Here is a 20,201-nt window from a genome sequence, read left to right on the forward strand (position 1 = left end):
ACCAGGACAAAAAGTCAAAGAAAGGGAGAGAAGGTGAAATGAGGGAAAACAACTGTTTACTCAGTTCTTCAGAGATTTAAAACACTCACATCTTTTTTAGACAAAATATTATTTAGTTTGAAATTAACTACGTGCACTCACACATTTAAATGCTGGAACATTCATTTTGGACATCAAATCTTAACTCATTGACTGCCAAAGACGTCTATAGACGTAAATTGTGTTTTTCGGCTGGGGTTGCTAGGAGACAGTGTGACAAAGCTCTCCTGTGAATATTGAGCTTGTACCATGATGTAGTGACCAAGTGGTGACATGTAGGTGACAGCAGTGCATCTTTGGATGAGAGATCACCCGTGATGAGCAGAGCTCAGAGGAAGAGGAAAAGAGTTTACGAGACAGAAAATGGCACTACGAGAGTTGATGCTGAAGTTTCCGCCATCTCACAGCAGCGCACACTCGAGACTTGGAGGAATGCCAATATACAGTAATAAATCCATTCAATTCTGACCCAGATAGCAAAATAATAATAAGTTTGCCATCAAAAGCCTGGTCTCAGTGTTGTTTTTGTAGTTTTATAGAAGGAAACCAATGTTGCGGTGTCCCTAAAGTAAAAAAATTGCTTCAAAGTCACCAATAGATTTTTTCAGAAAAACCTGTGTTTCTCAGCTTTTTGTCACAAACTGGTGATTTTTGTGAAACTTTCCTCTATTCAACTGCTGATTACAGAAGAACAAAACAAGCTAGAAACAAAATAATTTTTTTCTTATGAAAGTAGAGTCTAATCTTTCAGAATATTTCATATATCAGATTGTCATATTACAAAGTATTCTGTGGGTCTTGAAAGATCAGTGAAAATCATCTAAAACGCCTGGAAATATGAGGTTGGCTGCTCTGAAAATGGCTGCAGTGAATGAGTTAAATGGAAATAAAAATTATGAATACTACATTTTGCTGCCACCAAGTCTTCAATAGGTATAGCCAGAGTGTCCCCATGATTCTAATAATTCTATATGTATCTTTTATTAACCTTTGTACTCGTTTGCTTTGTGTCTGTGTTAGTTATACCCCCCCCAAAAAAAAAAAGAAATAAAAATAACAAAAATTACCAGCCGGCCCCTAAATATTAGCAAAAGTATGTCACAAACACAATATTCAATAAACCATTAAAATATAGTTAAACAGATTTATAAAATACAAGCAATGGATATGAAGTCAATAGGTTATTGCAGTTTTTTTCAACCTTAGGGTCAGGACCCAATGTGAGGTCAGCCTAGAATTAAAATGGGGTTTAAATGTCTAGTAATTGGTTAAAAAGTAGGTAAAAACTGATTCAAGTTCTATTTTTTTTTTTTTTTTAAGTTTTTTGAATTATTGTATTTCAAATACACATCACACGCAATAAATATCAAATAACTGTATTCTATACATAAACATTCTCAGGGGTCACTGGACATTTGTGATATTAAAATGGGGTCACGACCCAAAAAAGGTTGAGAACTTCTGGGTTAATGTGAAGAAAAAAGAAAGTTTATATAATAATACTTGTATAGTTTCCAGGTGAAAATTAGTGTACATATTAAAAGTTACAGGAGGGGCCCAACAAGATGGTTTGTACCCAGAACCCAAAATGTGGTGCTACGCCCCTGCCTTTCCCCCACATATTAGTCTATTATTAACTTGTTGTTGGCTCCTCCCCTCACCCTCTAATAGCACAATATTATAATTATTATAATATCACACACACTTACTATATTATAATGTCTATGACTTGTAAAGACAAAAAAATAAAAACATATATCCATATAGACACATGTGCATCCATACATACATGTAAACATACATACATGTACATATGTATATATATACATACATGCATGCACATAATATCTAGTCTGCTGTCCTTCCTGTTTCAGATGTTGGTCAGTTCTTCATCAGTGTGTGTGTGTCTGCTCTGTGACTGTGTGTGTGTGTGTGTGTGTGTGTGTGTGTGTGTGTGTGTGTGTGTGTGTGTGTGTGTGTGTGTGTGTGTGTGTGTGTGTGTGCTGGGACTCTAACACACCGACACACACACACACATTGGAATGCACTATAATAATGCGAACCAACACTTCAGATGAAGCTCCGCCTTCATTTTCAGTCACAGGATAACTTTGTATTCATTCATTTCATAATACAGAGGCAAACTCTATGCCTAAGTTTTTAATGTTTTGTAAATAAATATTTAATGAGTAATATAGTTGTCTTTGTCATATTTATTTGGCATTAGTAAATAATTATTCACATTTACAGATATTGTACATTATATGAGTGATAACACATATTATAAAGGCTATTTTACACAATGTGTGTGTCTTCAGATTAATACATGTCCGTTGGTGTACCATGGGCACTAAAGGTTTGGGAGCCACTGCGTTACACTACACGTAGCTAGAGATTCATACGTTATTATGGATAGAATTCAACGTATGTGTTTGTTACACTTTCTAGGGTTGGGGTCAATTACATTTTTCAATTACAATTACATCTTAAGTTATCCATGTGCACATTCTACATTTCATTGGTCTGAACGTATTTAGAACCAGTTCTATGAACGGATCAATAAATGAGGCCCCTGGACCATCAGGAAGACAACCAGCAACCTTCTTTATGTGGACTCACTGTGGGTCAGTAGATGGACCTCCTTTGAAGAAAATGTGTTTGTCCATAGACTGGTCACTTCTAAAGGACACACAGCTGGGGCCAGGTCCAGGTCCAGGTTCAGGTCCAGGTATGAGCTTCTTCCTGGTCCTTGAACACACACACACACACACACACACACACACACACACACACACAGTGTAACACTGATGTACAGAGGTGTGAGTGCTGAGCTCTGACGTGGTCTCACCTCTGATCTTCAGTCTGGATCTCATGTTGTTCCTGCACCGTGTCATGATCCATAGCAGAGACACACACACACACACACACACACACACACACACACACACACACACACACACACACACACACACACACACACACACACACACACACACACACACACACACACACACACACACACACACACACACACACACACACACACACACACACACACTATATATACTGTATATATAACAAAATGTACAATCATGTTCTAAGTGACATAAAAGAGTAAAAGGTTATGTACAGTGTTTTACATATATCTATATATAAACTATCCTCATTAACTGGAAATGTTAAAAATTCAAACACATCAAACACTGGAAGAACCTTCTGTCAGAGCACCTCCCCACCCCCAAACACCCTCCATTTGGTTCTCATTCATAGATTTCTCACACACCTAATCCCTCTGAGCTGTACCTTAAATATCCTGTATATGATCCTTTATTCCCTTATCCATGAGTATTTGTAGGTTTTTTCTCTGAGTACCAACCACATCACCACTACACCTCCTTTACTATCCACTAAACCTCACACAAGCACATATTAGTACATTTACAACCATTCATTTTATTCTTTTTATCTCACAATCTCCCTTGTTGTCATTGTTTATGATTCTGGTTATTATGATTATTGCCTCTGTTGCTTAGCAACACTTTAAATGTTGTCATTTGCTATTATCAATAGTGCTCCATGTGCCCCCTTTTAACTTTGAGCACCTGCCCCTCCAAAGGTCTCTGCACGGCCCTGCATAGTGTATAAAATGCTATACAGTTAAAATTATATTGAATAATGTTATGTAAAGATTATTATTTTATATAACGTACAAAAAAAAATATATCTTCAATTTGATAACACATAATGTCAGTCAACACATGCTAATTGCTAATTTCTTGCCACATATCAAGCATAAATATTTAGCTGGCATGTTGAATTAAAATAGATATATGTCAGGTAAATTAATCTGTCTCCACACAATAAAATGTATATTTACTTCTAGAATATTCTTTTGTTGATTTGAAACAAAACAGAACTAGGAGGTATAGAGGAGACCTGTGGGTGGGCCTGGGTGCTGGGCTCCAGGTTGAAACTATCATTGATCCCCCTTCCTTTTATTTATAATGTAGTTTGATTTATTAATGAATTAATGTATTTTTATTTAATTCTCTTTTTTCTCTCTCGTTTTCCCTCTCTTCTCTCAATCTATTGTGTATGTGTCTGTGTACGTATATATATATATATATATATATATATATATATATATATATATATATATATATATATAGTTGATCACATTTATTGTATAATGATATAGATATATATATCAATGAGTTATGTGTATATACTGTATATACTGTATATTTATAGTGTAAATAGGTGTATATTATAAGAAGATGATATGTATAGTACTAGATATTACATGTGGTAGGATCATATAATTATATACTTCCTCCTACTCCTTTTAGAACATGTACAGACTTCACCAGCAGGATTTTTATATCATTTGTTCTCTTTGATTTGTTTGATTTATTTTCATTTTTTATTACTATTATTATTATTATCATTATTTTTTTCATTATGAGATACAGATTGCTGTTGTGTTCATGTTTGAAATCAAATCAAATCAAATATCATTCTTTTCACCAGGGGCGTTGGACAGGGGGGGTAAAGGGTACTGAGTACCCAGGGCCTAAGGCAGGGCGAGGGGTTCAGAAGTCTATATATATGTACAAAGATGCATTTTAAACATTTTTAGATTGTTTATATGTGAATGAAAAGGGCCCTGTGTGAAAATAAGCTGGTTGTTAATCACAGTTTTACACAATTATTAATGCTGCACCCTTTAAAACAGTGCTAATGGTACGACCCACATGTGCTGCTACAGTCTGAACTGTAGATGTGACGTGGAGCAGGAGTAAATAGGTATAGCCAGAGTGTCCCCATGATTCTAATTATTTTATATTTACCTTTTATTAACCTTTGTACAGGTTTGCTTTGTCTGTGTGTTAGATGGAATATATATTATTAATATTTTTATTATTATTATTATTATTATGTGTCTCACTGTCGCAAGGAGCCGAGGCAACGATTTATCAAGTGAACGTGATGTTGTCGTCAACTACAGACATTATAATGAAGATCTCTGTCATCATCTAGTATCCATAGAGACGCATCGTAACTGATCAGCTTTATTGATCTCTTTGTTAAGATAAATAAAGTTGTATTGGTGCATGTACACAGTGTTCATTTCCCCTGTTCTTCTTCTTCTGATTTATTTAGTGGTAGTTTCCTCTTCTTCTTCTTCTGCGTTGTTGGAGGTGGTTTGGTTATAAACACATTTTATAAATAAGTGATATGTTATAAGTTATATTATATGTTATATGACATAGGTATATAAATATATGCCTGCAATTGGAGGGTCAGTCACTTGGTACCAGTGACAACTGCTGGTTTCTAGTGGTATTACAGGAGTTACAAGTTAAAAGTTGGCTATTTTCCAAATGTGTTCTAAAAGTCACATGTACAGAGACAGCCAATAGAATGTCCTGGTTTGATGACACACACATACAGATGTGATTACAGACACACAGAATGAATTACACACAGACAACTATGTTAATAAATCCTAATTCTACACACAGATTGTGTTACACACACACACACACAGTTTTGTTACAATAATGGCCCCATACAGTGAAACTACAGATAGAACACAGAGTCTATGAGTGTTCATCAATGTCAAACCTCATGTGTTCTGTTTGTTCTAATTAATAAAAGTTATTAATATAATAATATAGTACATGGTGTGAGTAAATGGTGTAACAGGTTATAAACACAGCGTTGACAGAACAAGCTGAAAAGAACACTTGGAATGTGCTGACATGGCTTATCGTCAACTATTGGAGGATTTGGAGAGCTGTGCTCTCTGCAGGAGAACGTCTAAAGATGCAGCTGATCTGTGGCTCCTCCCCCAAAATATAGTGACTGATTAATGCTGTGATTGTAAATGTTGGAGCGACAGACAACGTGCACTAAAGCCATCCCAGTGCACATCCAGCTGCTGTCTGAGCCTCCATTGGTGAGTGTTACAATGATTAGAAATGATTGATCAACCTCTGATGATTTATTACAACATCTCTATGGGTCATAGAGGGATACGGTTACGTACTGAAGCTGGGGCTAATGACCTCCCTAACCAACCTGAGGACCCCCCAGGAGCAGCACTACACTTGGGTCTGTGCACGTTTAGGAAGCGTCAGTGAACACACACAATAGTTGTGCTAAAAGGCTGATGGCTGTGTGTGTTTAAAGTGAAATAGTGTGACATCATCATGTGATGATGTAATGCTGCTGTCATTCAAACAACACAGAATCACACAGAGATTTTAGAGAAGTTTGACCCTCAGCTCTCTTTAAAAAGTCACACATTTCACATGTTAAACATTATTATTGTTCATGTATCAATAAGTGAGTCATTGTTCAGGATGTTTGTTTGTTTGTTGATCCTTAATTTCATTTATAGCTTTGGTCAGAATCTACTAGAAAAAGTCTGTTCACACATTCTGAACCTCCTATTATCCTCAAATATCACCAACACATTTTAACCTTGGGGTCAATCTGACTCCAGGAATATTTACCTCCACAAAATGATTTTTTATTGATCATTGACCAAGTTTTAGGAGGTATGTTACTAATCTAGATTACCTCTTATCTAATGCTAACTTCAAGGATTTAATCAGTGTGTGCTGGACTATGAAGCATGCTAATGTTTTACAGAGCTAAATCACCATGGTAACTTATGCTGAACGATAGTGTTGTGTTCAAGACCACACTATCCGAGACAAGACTTGCCCGAGACCAGAATGCACCGGGACCAAGGCCGAGACTACCGGGAGCCGAGACCGAGTCAAGACCAAGACCATAAACATTTTTTTTTAAATTTAAAAAAATATATAAATAAATAAAATTATGACAAGGTTCGACAGTTAAATAACATTCTCTCTTTAATTTTAGATTATTTTAAATACATTTAATAAAGAAAAAAGGTGCCTGCAAAAAATTTACTAAATTATTAAAAGTACTACTGATAAATTCACAATTATTCTACATATTTGAAAACAAGATTTTTATGTCAGCTGAATGTACAGCAAGTGTTTAAAAGAATTTCTGCCAAGAAATAAGATGGTGAAACTAAATAAAACAAACTCAAACCCTGGAACCGTCATGTGACAAATCAATCAACAGTTCTTGTTGAAAAAGATTATTATTATTCATAAATAATCTCACACTTTTACACATTAACAGTGTTATGACCCGAAAGGAATGAACATATTTATAAAGGACAGGGGAAAACCAGGATATACAATTTTAACACTTTTATTTATGCAGTGCCAGGATTGCTGGGTTTCCACTGTTTCCTGAGGAAAAAGGAGCTATCAACAAAGCCCTAAATCCCATGTCCCAAAACTAACAAAAAAACAAAGAAAGACAAGGTAACTATTGACAAAGTAAAAACTGAAAGTTGGACCTGACGAGTCAGCTAAACAGAACAAAAAGGTGCAGTTCCAGGTTAACCCTGTACAGGGCCCGCGGAGCTGGGGCGACACCCAAACTAAGAAATGAAAACCAACCCCGTCTAAACCCACCCAAAGAAAACATGAAAACAGTACTCCTGATCCCGTCAGGTCTAAACCCAAACCATAACCTTAGAATCAAAATAATCCTGGATCCACAGCCACGGCTGTGAAACGCTGACCAGACGAGCACGCGCCCACAGACGAGGCGCGCTACCGACAGCAGAGCGGAGTGCAGCTGAGTGGCTATCTGAAGATGAGGAGGGGCGATTTACCCTACTGCCAGCCTAGGATAGGTGTGCTGTACGTAACAGTATCAGCAGCTTCCTGTCGAGGTTCTTTCATTCCTGTCTTTTCTGTAACAACTGTGTTGTTTTTGGTCTGAATTATGGATTTTAATTATTCATCATTTTAAATTTGGTCGGACCAGGTTATGAAGTGGCTCAGATCTGAGGGAGTTTAAAAGCTCCGCCTTCTGGTGTGCAGCACTAACAATGTTGCTCTTCACTGTCGTCATGGATATAAATTCATGATAATTATTTAATCAATCAATCAATCAATCAATCAATCAATCAATCAAATTGTATTGTATTTATAAAAAGAAGCTCCTTTCACACAGCAAGTATAAGATCATAGGCTGTTCCTCCTGTAAAGACGCTCTGCCAGTTTTCTCCATTGTAGTGATTGGTCAGACGCTGCAAGCTCCACCCCTTTCATGTGAACATGCACGTACCCAGGCTGAAAACACTTGGCTATAATTAGCGTGTTGTTATCAACCTTCGTAGGACAGCTTCTCTCTGACAGGGAATGTTTGGTTAGTTGAAGCTAACAGATTAATCCAGGATATAATAATCTAGATTAGTAGCATAGGGCCTTAGTGTCAGACACTTTGTTTATTTGTTGAATCCATAAATAATAAACCTTGATAATAAACAATGACCTGTTCTCTAGCGCCACCATCAGGTCAAACATTTATATTACAATTAATTTATCTGGAATAGTTTTCATCTAAATATTTTCTAATGTGTGGTGAACATTCATGACTCTCACACAATGAACCATAGTGATTGATGTTGGTGGCCCCACCCCCTCCCTGCTCCCCCCTTATAGACATTTATTTACTTATTTCTATTTCTTTTTTGTAAAATATATAATAATAATAAAAACTCAAATTGTGAACAGAAACCATTATTCATTCACACCAGTCATACTAGTGGTGGTAAGCTACATTGTAGCCACAGGTGCCCTGGGGCAGACTGACAGAAGTGTGGCTACCATTTGGTGCCTACGGCCCCTCTGACCACCACCATCATTCATACACAGTTCATACACATTCCTATGGAGTTATTCACTATAAAGTTTCACTCCTCTTTTAACAGTGGATGAGTTTTTATTTATTTATTTTTTTTTTTTACTTCATGGGTTTTTTTATGTTTTTGTGGTTGTTTTTTGTGTGTGAGGGGTTTCACATGTTTGAAAATGAAAAAATGAAATTACTTTACTATGTCATGTATCAACTCTGCCTCTATAGGTGTTGAGATGTAAAGTCACACACACACACACACACACACACACACACACACACACACACACACACACACACACACACACACACACACACACACACACACACACACACACACACACACACACACACACACACACACACACACACACACACACACACACACACACACACACTTTACACTAATGTGTGTAATATGTGTTCATCACAAGGAAAAATACCATCATGATCATCTTATGTTTAATCAATTGTATCAAATTAATAAAAAGTCATAAAATATAAAGCAAAAAAAAAAAAGTCTATTATTTTTTGAGTGATAAACATTGAATGAGGTCAAATTGACCCCAAGAATAATAGGAGGGTTAAAAGGATTGCTGCTACCATATATGGTCAAATGGAGGTGTGTCTTAATGTAAATGAGCCTGAACATGTGCTAGCTTTAGAACAGGTGGGATTAATCAACACTGCTGTGTGTACGACCTCTGTCCACACGCTTCATAAATACTGATTCTTTTTGTACTGGTGCACATTCTACATTTCATTGGTCTGAACGTATTTAGAACCAGTTCTATGAACGGATCAATAAATGAGGCCCCTGGACCATCAGGAAGACAACCAGCAACCTTCTTTATGTGGACTCACTGTGGGTCAGTAGATGGACCTCCTTTGAAGTTAATGGGTTTGTTCATGGACTGGTCACTTCTAAAGGACACACAGCTGGGTCCAGGTCCAGATCCAGATCCAGATGTGAGCTGCTTCCTGGTCCTGGAACACACACACAAAGACTGAGAGTGTAACACTGATGTGTATGTGTGTGTGTGTGTTTCCACTCAGGTGTGCTGCATTACCAATCAACCAATGAAAAGAATGAAACATCAACCAATGGTAAAAAAAAAAAGTACTCAAGTAGTGAGTAACTTCAGATGATATTTATTACTTCAAAAACAAACATATTTCTTTTTCAGAGAGAAGTTTATCAGTAGTACAGCAGCTATTACAGAAAGAAGAAGATATATGTAGGGAAACTATGGTTTATTTAGCTCTTAACAACCTGTAAATATTACACTAAACTAAACCCAGTGAAATATAATAGAAGTTTAATAGATCTCTAGTTTCTAAAGAAATTAAAAGAAGATTTATAGAAAACAATTTCCATCTTAAAGTGTAAACCTTACAATCAAACCAGGACATTCTATTGGCTGTCTCTGTGTAACCAATAGTTGTCACTGGTACTAAGTGATAGACCCTCTAATTGGAGGCAAACTTCATTTAAAAAAACATATATATAGTCTTTTTTTTTTTAAATTCAAAATGTTAATGGAGAAATCTTGTTGATGTGAGGAATTTGGATATTTACAAAAAATAGAGCGAGAGTTTAAGGACGTCACATTCTGTCAGAGTGAACAGAACCAGAACTGAAATCTGCACCTGGTTTCCCTCCACAGGTCCTGGACCTGAGGTTTATTCCATAAAGCAGGTTATGTTCTGTGGGGGGCGAAATAATTAGTTCATATATTTTAATCCTTAAGCCTTGGGTAACTTTCCATTGTGTGATTTTCATGTCTTCAACTTTGCTGGGTCAAACTGTCCAAAGCACTCTGTGTGCGCACATGATATCTCCCCATAACAATAATCGCACAAGGACACATAGGCACTCACATGCTCACACAGTTCACATGCACACCCCATACACATCCATTCACACACACACACACACGAACACATAAAACGCACACTTCTCCGCAATCAGATACCGGGGGAACAGACTGTTTTGACTCAAAGGAGTAACTGTCTTTCTTTTTCCTCCTCTGTCCTCACCTCCTCCCTCTATCTCTATCTCCTGGGGGGAGGAGGGAGGGGGAATGAGGGGAATATACGTGTTGGATCCACTCAATCATCGGACCTCCGGCCGGGACGGTCACTTCTTTTGTTCCATCTTGTACTTTTTAACTTAGTTTAGAATAAACCTTTTTTTATAAAACCATCAATGCTTCTCCTGGACTCCATCATTCAACCAGAGCAATAAATCATGTCTCCAAATGAGGTCAACCGTAAATTCAGCCGTAACAGTTCAAACTCTGAGTATGTTCAGGCTGAAATGAGGGAAACTCTGAGTATCTCATTCCTAAACGTGAGGTATGTTCTTCTCTGAGTATGTTACCATAGCAACATTGTCCGTGAACTAAACCTGGTTGCTGGCAGGTTTTATCAAAGAAACCCTGGGTTTCTACCTGGCTCTGCCCACCTGAACACCGTTTCTGAACACTTTAATGAACCTTAACAATTTTCTTTGAAACACATTAGTAACATCACACACCACAGACGTGTTCACATCATTACTAATGTTGTGTTGATTTACTTTTTTTTGTTTTTGTGCAAATGCTAGTTTTCTTTCTAACATTGTGGATACAGATCATTAAGTGAAAGACACTGAGAGGTTGATCTACATTAAAACATCTACTGACGTCTGTAGTAAAGTTCTCTGAATACAAACCTGTAGATAATATAAAGGAGGAGATGATCATTTAAATAAATCCACTTTTAAGGCTTGATTGTTGTTTTATATTGTTATACAGTTAAATCTGTAGATCATACATCTATGAAGTTATGATGGCACAGTGAATTGTGCCGCTGCTCTTGGTAGTAAAGGGTCGTGGGTTCATGTCCTGCTTCAGTGTTTTTTTATGACATTTTTTAGGACGTAGAGATGACTGTGGCGACAATATTACATTAAAAATCAATATAATTGATTCGATATCAAGCGGCATTTACTGACTTTATATCCAGTGTAACAGGAGGACTCTCTATGCAGACATCCTATGCTGCTGACACGTCTCCTCAGACACATTTTATTCATATTATTCACTGCTCGTCACGTCACTGAAGCAATAAAATGATGAAGGGACCAAAAAGTGTGACTAATTACAGGTGATTTAAGCCACTATAGTCACTGAAGACTGAACACACCTTTAGAACAGGCTCATATTCATCAAACACCGGCTTATTTCACCCACTACGGTGAATAAATCACTCTCTTCTGTTTGGTTGTCATGGCAGCTCGAGTCATCTTCGATCCATTGATGATGGCTTTTTATCGTGCATGCACGTAAGTAACCCAAGGTTTACATACTCAGGGTTGATTAACCCACTTCATACCAGCTGTTATGGAATCAGATACACAGAGTTTCCCATCACATGGTATGTTGACCCAGAGGATAAACTCAGAGTTTGTTAAACCTTCCTTTATGGAATACCCCTCAGGTCTACACACACAATAAGATTAACCTTATTTTGAACGTTTTAAAGACGTGAAATAAGTGTTTATCTCTGGCCCTCTTCCTACAATAAATAAATAAATACATAAATAACCAAAGAACAAACATGGATTGGTGTCGTATGTGTTTATCTGTTCTGTCTTTGATGGAATATATATTTATTTTTTATTATTATTATTATTATTATAGCCAAGACGAAGCAACAATTTATCAAGTGAACATGATGCCGTCGTTTAGTACAACCATTATAATGAAGATCTCTGTCAATAGAGACGCATCTTAACTGATCAGATTTATTGATCTCTTTGTTAAGACAAATAAAGTTGCATGTACCGAGAGTCCATTTCTCCTGTTCTTCTTCTTCTGATTTTTTTTAAAAAGTAGTTTCCTCTTATTCTTCTTCTGCGTTGTTGGAGGTGGTTTGGTTGGAAAACAAGGAGTCTTATAAGCGTGTGTTTTATTAATAAGTCATATGACATAGTTAAATCATACCTGTCAAGTTTTGGATTTGAAAATAAGGGAAATTTTCTGGTGCCCACTACGAGTCGTCCCACCCTCCCAACTAAGGCAAGGCAAGGCAAATTTATTTATATAGCGCATTTCATACTCAAGGCAACTCAATGTGCTTTACATGATAAAACATTCAATTGTTTAAAATCAATAAGAACATTTAAATCAATAAGAACATTTAAAATCATCAGTAAAATCAATTAAAATCATCAGTAAAATCATCATTACATCAACAACATGACAAAAAATCTCTCTCTCAATCATATGCAGTAGAGAAAAAAAGTGCCTTTAACTTTGATTTAAAAATGTTCACATTGGATGCTGACTTCAGCTCTGCTGGCAGTTTGTTCCACTTCTTTGCAGCATAACAACTAAAAGCAGCATCACCATGTTTACTGTGAACTCTGGGCTCCACTATCTGATCTGTGTCCATAGATCTGAGAGACCTGCTGGGTTCATACCTGACTAACATGTCACTGATGTATTCTGGACCAAACCCATTCACAGATTTATACACCAGCAGCAGAACTTTAAAGTCTATTCTGAGGCTGACTGGGAGCCAGTGTAAAGACTTTAAAACTGGAGTAATGTGCTCTGACCTCTTTGTTCTGGTTCAGACCCGAGCTGCAGCGTTCTGAACCAGCTGTAGCTGTTTGATGCTCTTTTGGGGGATTCCTGTCAGAAGACCATTACAATAGTCCAGTCTGCTGGAGATAAAAGCATGGACCAGTTTCTCCTGGTCTTTCTGAGCCATTAAACCTTTCACTCTGGAGATGTTCTTTAGGTGGTAGAAGGCTGTTTTTGTGATAGATTTGATCTGACTGCTGAATGTAAGATCTGAGTCAATCAGAACACCAAGGTTTTTTGACTTGGTCTTTAGCTTTTAAAGATCGAGACTCAAGATAATTGCTGACAGCAGTCCTCTTTTCCTTGTTACCAAAGACAATCACCTCCGTCTTGTCATGGTTTAGTTGAAGGAAGTTTTCACTCATCCAGCAGTTTACTTTTTCTAAACAGTCACACAACACCTCAATGGGACCATGGTCATCTGGGTTCAGTGATAGATATAGTTGTGTGTCATCTGCATAGCTCTGATAATCAACCTTACAGTTCTGTAAAATGTGTCCTAAAGGAAGCATGTAAAGGCTAAACAGAAGGGGTCCAAGAACAGATCCCTGAGGAACCCCACAGGACATTGGTAATCTGTCAGATTCAAAGTTTCCAATGCTTACAAAATAGCTTCGCTCCTCCAAGTATGACTTAAACCATTGCATTACTTTTCCATTTAGACCAACCCATGTTTGCAATCTGTGCAACAAAATTGTATGATCTACAGTGTCAAATGCAGCACTTAGATCCAATAGAATGAGAACAGATACTTTTCCTGAATCAGTGTTCAACCTTATGTCATTGATCACTTTGATAAGAGCAGTTTCAGTGCTGTGATGAGAACGAAAACCTGACTGAAATTTATCAAATATTTTGTTGAATGTTAAGAATTGACTCAGTTGGTTGAAGACCACCTTCTCAATGATCTTGGCCATGAATGGAAGGTTGCTGATTGGTCTATAGTTAGCCAGTATAGAGGCATCCAGTGTTCTCTTTTTTAACAGCGGTTTCACAGCAGCTACTTTCAGGGATTTTGGTACGGTGCCTGATTGGAATGAGCAGTTAATTATCTGACACAAATCAGTGACAATTGACTTTACAACAGTTTTAAAGAAGTTTGAGGGTATTGTGTCAAGGCAACACGTTGCTAAGCTCCAGTATCCCTTATATTTTAAGATAAGTGTACAATAAATCTAAAATACCCACTTATCAACCACTTACTAAATACAATGATGTGATTATAATCTGGTAGGTCGACCTTTATTAACATTAAAATGCTGTGAACATTCCTACTAGGGCTGGTGATATGAACCAAAACTCATATCTCAATATATTTTCTCAAAATGGTGAAATATGATATAAATCTAGATAATTTTATTTCAAAAAAAGTCTGACCAGAAAAACAATTCTGAGTTAAATTTGCTGATGTAAAATGCTACACCAGGTACATTTATTAACAAACAGCTGATCAATATGTGACACTCATTAATCATCTAACTGAGCTTTACATGTTGTTCTGAGAAGTAAAAGCAGCAACTCCTAAAACTAGTATTTTGATACATAAGTTATTATATACATAATGATACATAATATTATATACATTTGATACATAAGTTATTATATATATATATATATATATATATATATATATATATATATATATATATATATATATATATATAATATTATAGTTTTCTATATCCCCAAAATAGAAAACTCGATACATCTTGAATCTCGATATATCGTCCAGCCCTAATTCCTAAATTATAAAACAGCCTAAATAAAAACATAAATGTGTATATGAAGCACATGTGTTTATTTAATATACTTACAGTTTATATACAAGTCAACACATTGTATATTTACTGTTAATTTCACGTTGCTTGTCTTTGGTCTTCTTAAATTCTGGTCCACCTAGAATCCAGTAGGTGGCGGTAATGCACTGGTCTCAGTTGCAAACTGCCATAAAACATCAAAAAAGCTGACTCCAGACATGTCACTCATCTCTGTAGTAACTATTGTGTAATACTGTAGTATTGTTTTGTTAGAATGGTTTATTATTCATGGTTTATTTGTGTGTAATACTATAATTGTATTTTTTATACTCATTAATCCTGTTAATAAAAAAGATTCTCAGTCAGCTCAACTTTTTTCAAAGCCCCACAGGACAAAAACAAACTGCTTTAAAACGTCTGATTTCAATTTAATCTAAATGGAACAAATCAGATATAAATAACTAGGACACTCATATTTACACTAAAATGCCAGTTTGGCCCAAAAGTCTAAATCATTAACAAATAAAAATAATTATATTTTAAAAATTAAACTTCACACACGTTAAACAACTCCCATAGACACACCTAATCAAATAATCGGACACCATAGACCCATAAATGATCAATAATAATGTATAAATCAATAATCCTAAACATAATTTGTGTTGCTTTAAATCACCAGTAAATGTCATCTTTAACTAATAAACTGATCATGTGATTTGTAAATGTAAAACATCTTCTAATTAAATAAATACTGTAACTTTTGAAATCTGTGCTTTGACTAATAAAGGTTTTCCTGCATGTACGACTTTATCTGTGATGAGCTCATGTTTGACCCTGACAATCACTAATGTTTGACGTATCATAACTAAAGAAGTCACATGACCCAGCCATGTGCCAGGCAAAGGAGAAGAAACACCAGATAACATAGAATAAAAAGCTAAGAAATCTAGGTTCGAGGCCCAGGGAGTGAGACGACCCTGAGGACCACAGCTGTGTTCTAGATGAGTGTCTGTTCTTCTATTGATTTAATATTGTTGTTGATTCATTTCTGTTCATCTGTAGTAAATGAATTGATTGATTCAGAAAAACCTCTGACTATGTCTGTGTGTATGTAATCTCAGGTACTGAACATGAGAGGATGTGAGAACAGTTTCCACGGACAGTTGACGAGTCACTTTACCTGCTGTTTATTCTGTCCATGAGCTTATGCTGCTGATACATAAACATCACTGTAAACACTTTAGTCTGAACCTACTGCTAACAGCATACTAAACTTACTCTTGGTATTTATATACTTAAGTGTATAAATAATAGTTTTTATAGTCTATACCTCAGGTAAGATTTTTAGGCACAAAGAGTGGACTTACCCTTAATATTTCAGATGTTTATATTGTTATCTTGTTTATCCTGTTTTATTCCTGTTCTATACTGGTTCCCCACTGTGGGATGAATAAATATGACTCTGTACTTGTCATTAACCAGTAGTAATAATTAGAAATACTGTAGTAACTGTAAGAATGTAATAAGTTATCACATTGTTCCCACTCACTTCACTAGTCACTATCTACTATTTATTTTGTCCATATCTTTCATAGACTTCACTGAAAATATTCCTCTGGAAGCTGAATTACAGAGTGTAGGGCATATACAATTAGGACAATTTTAATTATGCTTTTAATTTAAGATATGTACCAGATTTGTTCTTTACTAAATATTTACAGCCAATTAAATTTGTTTCTTTATCTTGTTGAGTTCTCTTTTTATTCCTATTGATGGGACAAATGTTCAGAGTAATGTGGTGGTTTTCTTAAGAAAATAAGCTTTTGGTACACTCCATGGTAGTTCATATTAAATTAAAAAACTGTTCAGTGCAATATTTAAGTGTTTTAATGTTTTTTCATCTGCCTTAAATGTGTCAACTTTTTCATTAAAACGATCTTTGTTTTATATTTTCATATATCTATATACATTTAAATGCTTTATATTTGGTAAATTTATAACTCAAAGCAGTCTCAAAACTATGTATGACATTATTGTTTATTTCATCTGATATATATTTAAAAAAACATCCACAGTGACAGGAGGTGTCACCACCTTGTTTTCCTTACACATCTGGCAGCCGAAGAAGCGGTGGGCATTCTTGTTTCAGATAGGGGGTGTTCCCGTGATAAACGGAAACGCCCATTTTTGGCCGCAGATGGACGATATTGAGTTTTATGGGGTATGTTACTAATCTAGATTACCTCTTATCTAACGCTAACTTCCAGGATTTAATCAGTGTGTGCTGGACTACAAAGCTCGCTAACATCTTACGGAGCTAAATCACCATGGTAACTTATGCTGAAAGGCTAGCCTGCTCGGCACCAGGTTTTTCTCTGTCTAGGATTTTAGCGAGTGATAAAGTCCCGCCTCCTGACCAATCAGATCTCTTAGAAATCAGTCAACCAATTAATTAATCAATGAACTTGTATTTATAAAAAGAAGCTCCTTGCATACAGCAAGTGTAAGAACATTAGCTGTTCCTCCTGTAAAGACGCTCTGCCAGTTTTCTCCATTGTAGTGATTGGTCAGACACTGCAAGCTCCACCCCTTTCATGTGAACGTGCACGTACCCAGGCTGAAAACACTTGGCTATAATTAGCGTGTTGTTATCGACCTTCGTAGGACAGCTTCTCTCTGACAGGGAATGTTTGGTTAGTTGAAGCTAACAGATTAATCCAGGATATAATAATCTAGATTAGTAGCATAGGGCCTTAGTGTCAGACACTTTATTTATTTGTTGAATCCATAAATAAGGCCTTGATAACAAACATTGACCTGTTCTCTAGCGCCACCATCAGGACAAACTTCTATATTATAATTAATTTATCTGGTGAGGAAGGCAAGTTCTGTTGTTGGCACAGAGCTGGACAGCCTTACATCTGTGGCAGAGAAACGGACTCTGAACAGGCTACTGTCCATCATAGACAATCCACACCATCCACTGCACAGCGCCATCTCCAGGCAGAGGAGCAGCTTCAGTGACAGACTGCTGTCATTGTCCTGCTCCACTGACAGACTGAGGAAATCGTTCCTCCCCCACGCCATGCGGCTCTTTAACAACTCTGGGGGGGGGCGATAAAATCAACCATAGAACACTGGACTTAATGCTAATCACACCATGCACACTCTGTCACACACGCACTTTATCACACACACACATCTACTGTATCTTGCACACTGTCATCTGCACAACTGCACTTCAACTGGACTGGCACACACTATACTGTATTTCGATATTATACCATTATATTTTACCTTAGTACTTTCTTTGCACTGTTTTAAATTTTTTTCTTAATTTTTTAAATTTTTAAATTTCTACATTGTACTTTCCCTGCATGCCCCTGTGTTCCCATACCTGTAAGCTGCTGGAACTGTGAATTTCTCTTGGAGATGAATAAAGTATCTATCTATCTATCTATCTATCCATCTGGAATAGTTTTCATCTAAATATTTTCTAGTGTGTGGTGAACATTCATGACTCTCAAAATGAATCATAGTGATTGATGTTGGTGACCACCCCGTGCCCCCCACCCCCCATCGACACACACAGACACTCCCCGCTCCCCCCTTATAGACATTTATTTACTTATTTCTATTTCTTTTTTGAAACATATATAACATTAATAATAAAAACTCAGAGCGTGAACAGAAACAATTATTCATTCACACCAGTCATACTAGTGGTGGTAAGCTACATTGTAGCCACAGGTGCCCTGGGGCAGACTGACAGAAGTGTGGCTACCATTTGGTGCCTACAGCCCCTCTGACCACCACCATCATTCATACACAGTTCATACACATTCCTATGGAGTTATTCACTATAAAGTTTCACTCCTCTTTTAACAGTAAATGAGTTTTTATTTATTTATTTTTTTATTTAATGTGTTATATTGTTTTTGTGGTTGTTTTTTGTGTGTGAGGGGTTTCACATGTTTGAAAATGAAAAAATTAAATATCAGTTTTACTTTATAATGTCATGTATCAACTCTGTAGGTGTGGAGATGTAAAGTCACACACACACACGTTTTACATCAATGTGTGTTTAATGTGTTCATCACAATGAATAAATATCATCATGATCATCTTATGTTTAATCAATTGTATCAAATTAAGAAAAGTCATGAAATATCAAGCAAAATAAAGGGGCGTGTCTTAATGTAAATGAGCCTGAACATGTGCTAGCTTTAGAACAGGTGGGATTAATCAACACTGCTGTGTGTACGACCTCTGTCCACACGCTTCATAAATACTGATTCTTTTTGTACTGGTGCACATTCTACATTTCATTGGTCTGAACATATTTAGAACCAGTTCTATGAACGGATCAATAAATGAGGCCCCTGGACCATCAGGAAGACTTCTTTATGTGGACTCACTGTGGGTCAGTAGATGGACCTCCTTTGAAGTTGATACGCTTGTTGTCCATGGACTGGTCACTTCTAAAGGACACACAGCTGGGTCCAGGTTCAGGTGTGAGCTGCTTCCTGGTCCTTGAAAACACACACACACACACACACACACACACACACACACACACACACACACACACACACACACACACACACACACACACACACACACACACACACACACACACACACTGTAACACTGATGTACAGAGGTGTGAGTGCTGAGCTCTGACGTGGTCTCACCTCTGATCTTCAGTCTGGATCTCATGTTGTTCCTTCACCGTGTCCTGATCCATCTCCACGTCATGAGATGATGAGCTGAAGATATGAGTGTGAGACAGACAGCGCTACCTGAGTATCATGGTAAAGAGTGAAAACACACATTAGAGAAGATAAAAGATGTCAAAGCTTTGAGTTTCACAACAGATATCTGGAACTCTGAAGTTTAACAGCACACTGACTGGATAAGAGTTAGTGCTATACACTGTGATGCTAACACTAAATGCTACACGCTGTGATGATAATGCTAGATGCTACACACTCTGATGCTAACACTA

The 20,201-nt window shown here is 36.7% G+C and overlaps 1 long non-coding RNA gene across 1 annotated transcript; it reads right to left on the reverse strand.

Annotated features, from left to right (window-relative positions):
- Positions 1-2,663: 2,663 nt before the first annotated feature.
- LOC114459213 (uncharacterized) lies at positions 2,664-19,942 on the reverse strand. The gene is made up of 3 exons (XR_003673272.1): positions 19,888-19,942; positions 9,664-9,786; positions 2,664-2,787 (listed from the first exon to the last, which is right to left on the reverse strand). It is a non-coding gene; the product is annotated as an uncharacterized LOC114459213 (long non-coding RNA).
- Positions 19,943-20,201: the final 259 nt, after the last annotated feature.

Source organism: Gouania willdenowi, unplaced genomic scaffold, assembly GCF_900634775.1.
Source record: "Gouania willdenowi unplaced genomic scaffold, fGouWil2.1 scaffold_273_arrow_ctg1, whole genome shotgun sequence".
Taxonomy (NCBI): Eukaryota; Metazoa; Chordata; class Actinopteri; order Blenniiformes; family Gobiesocidae; genus Gouania; species Gouania willdenowi.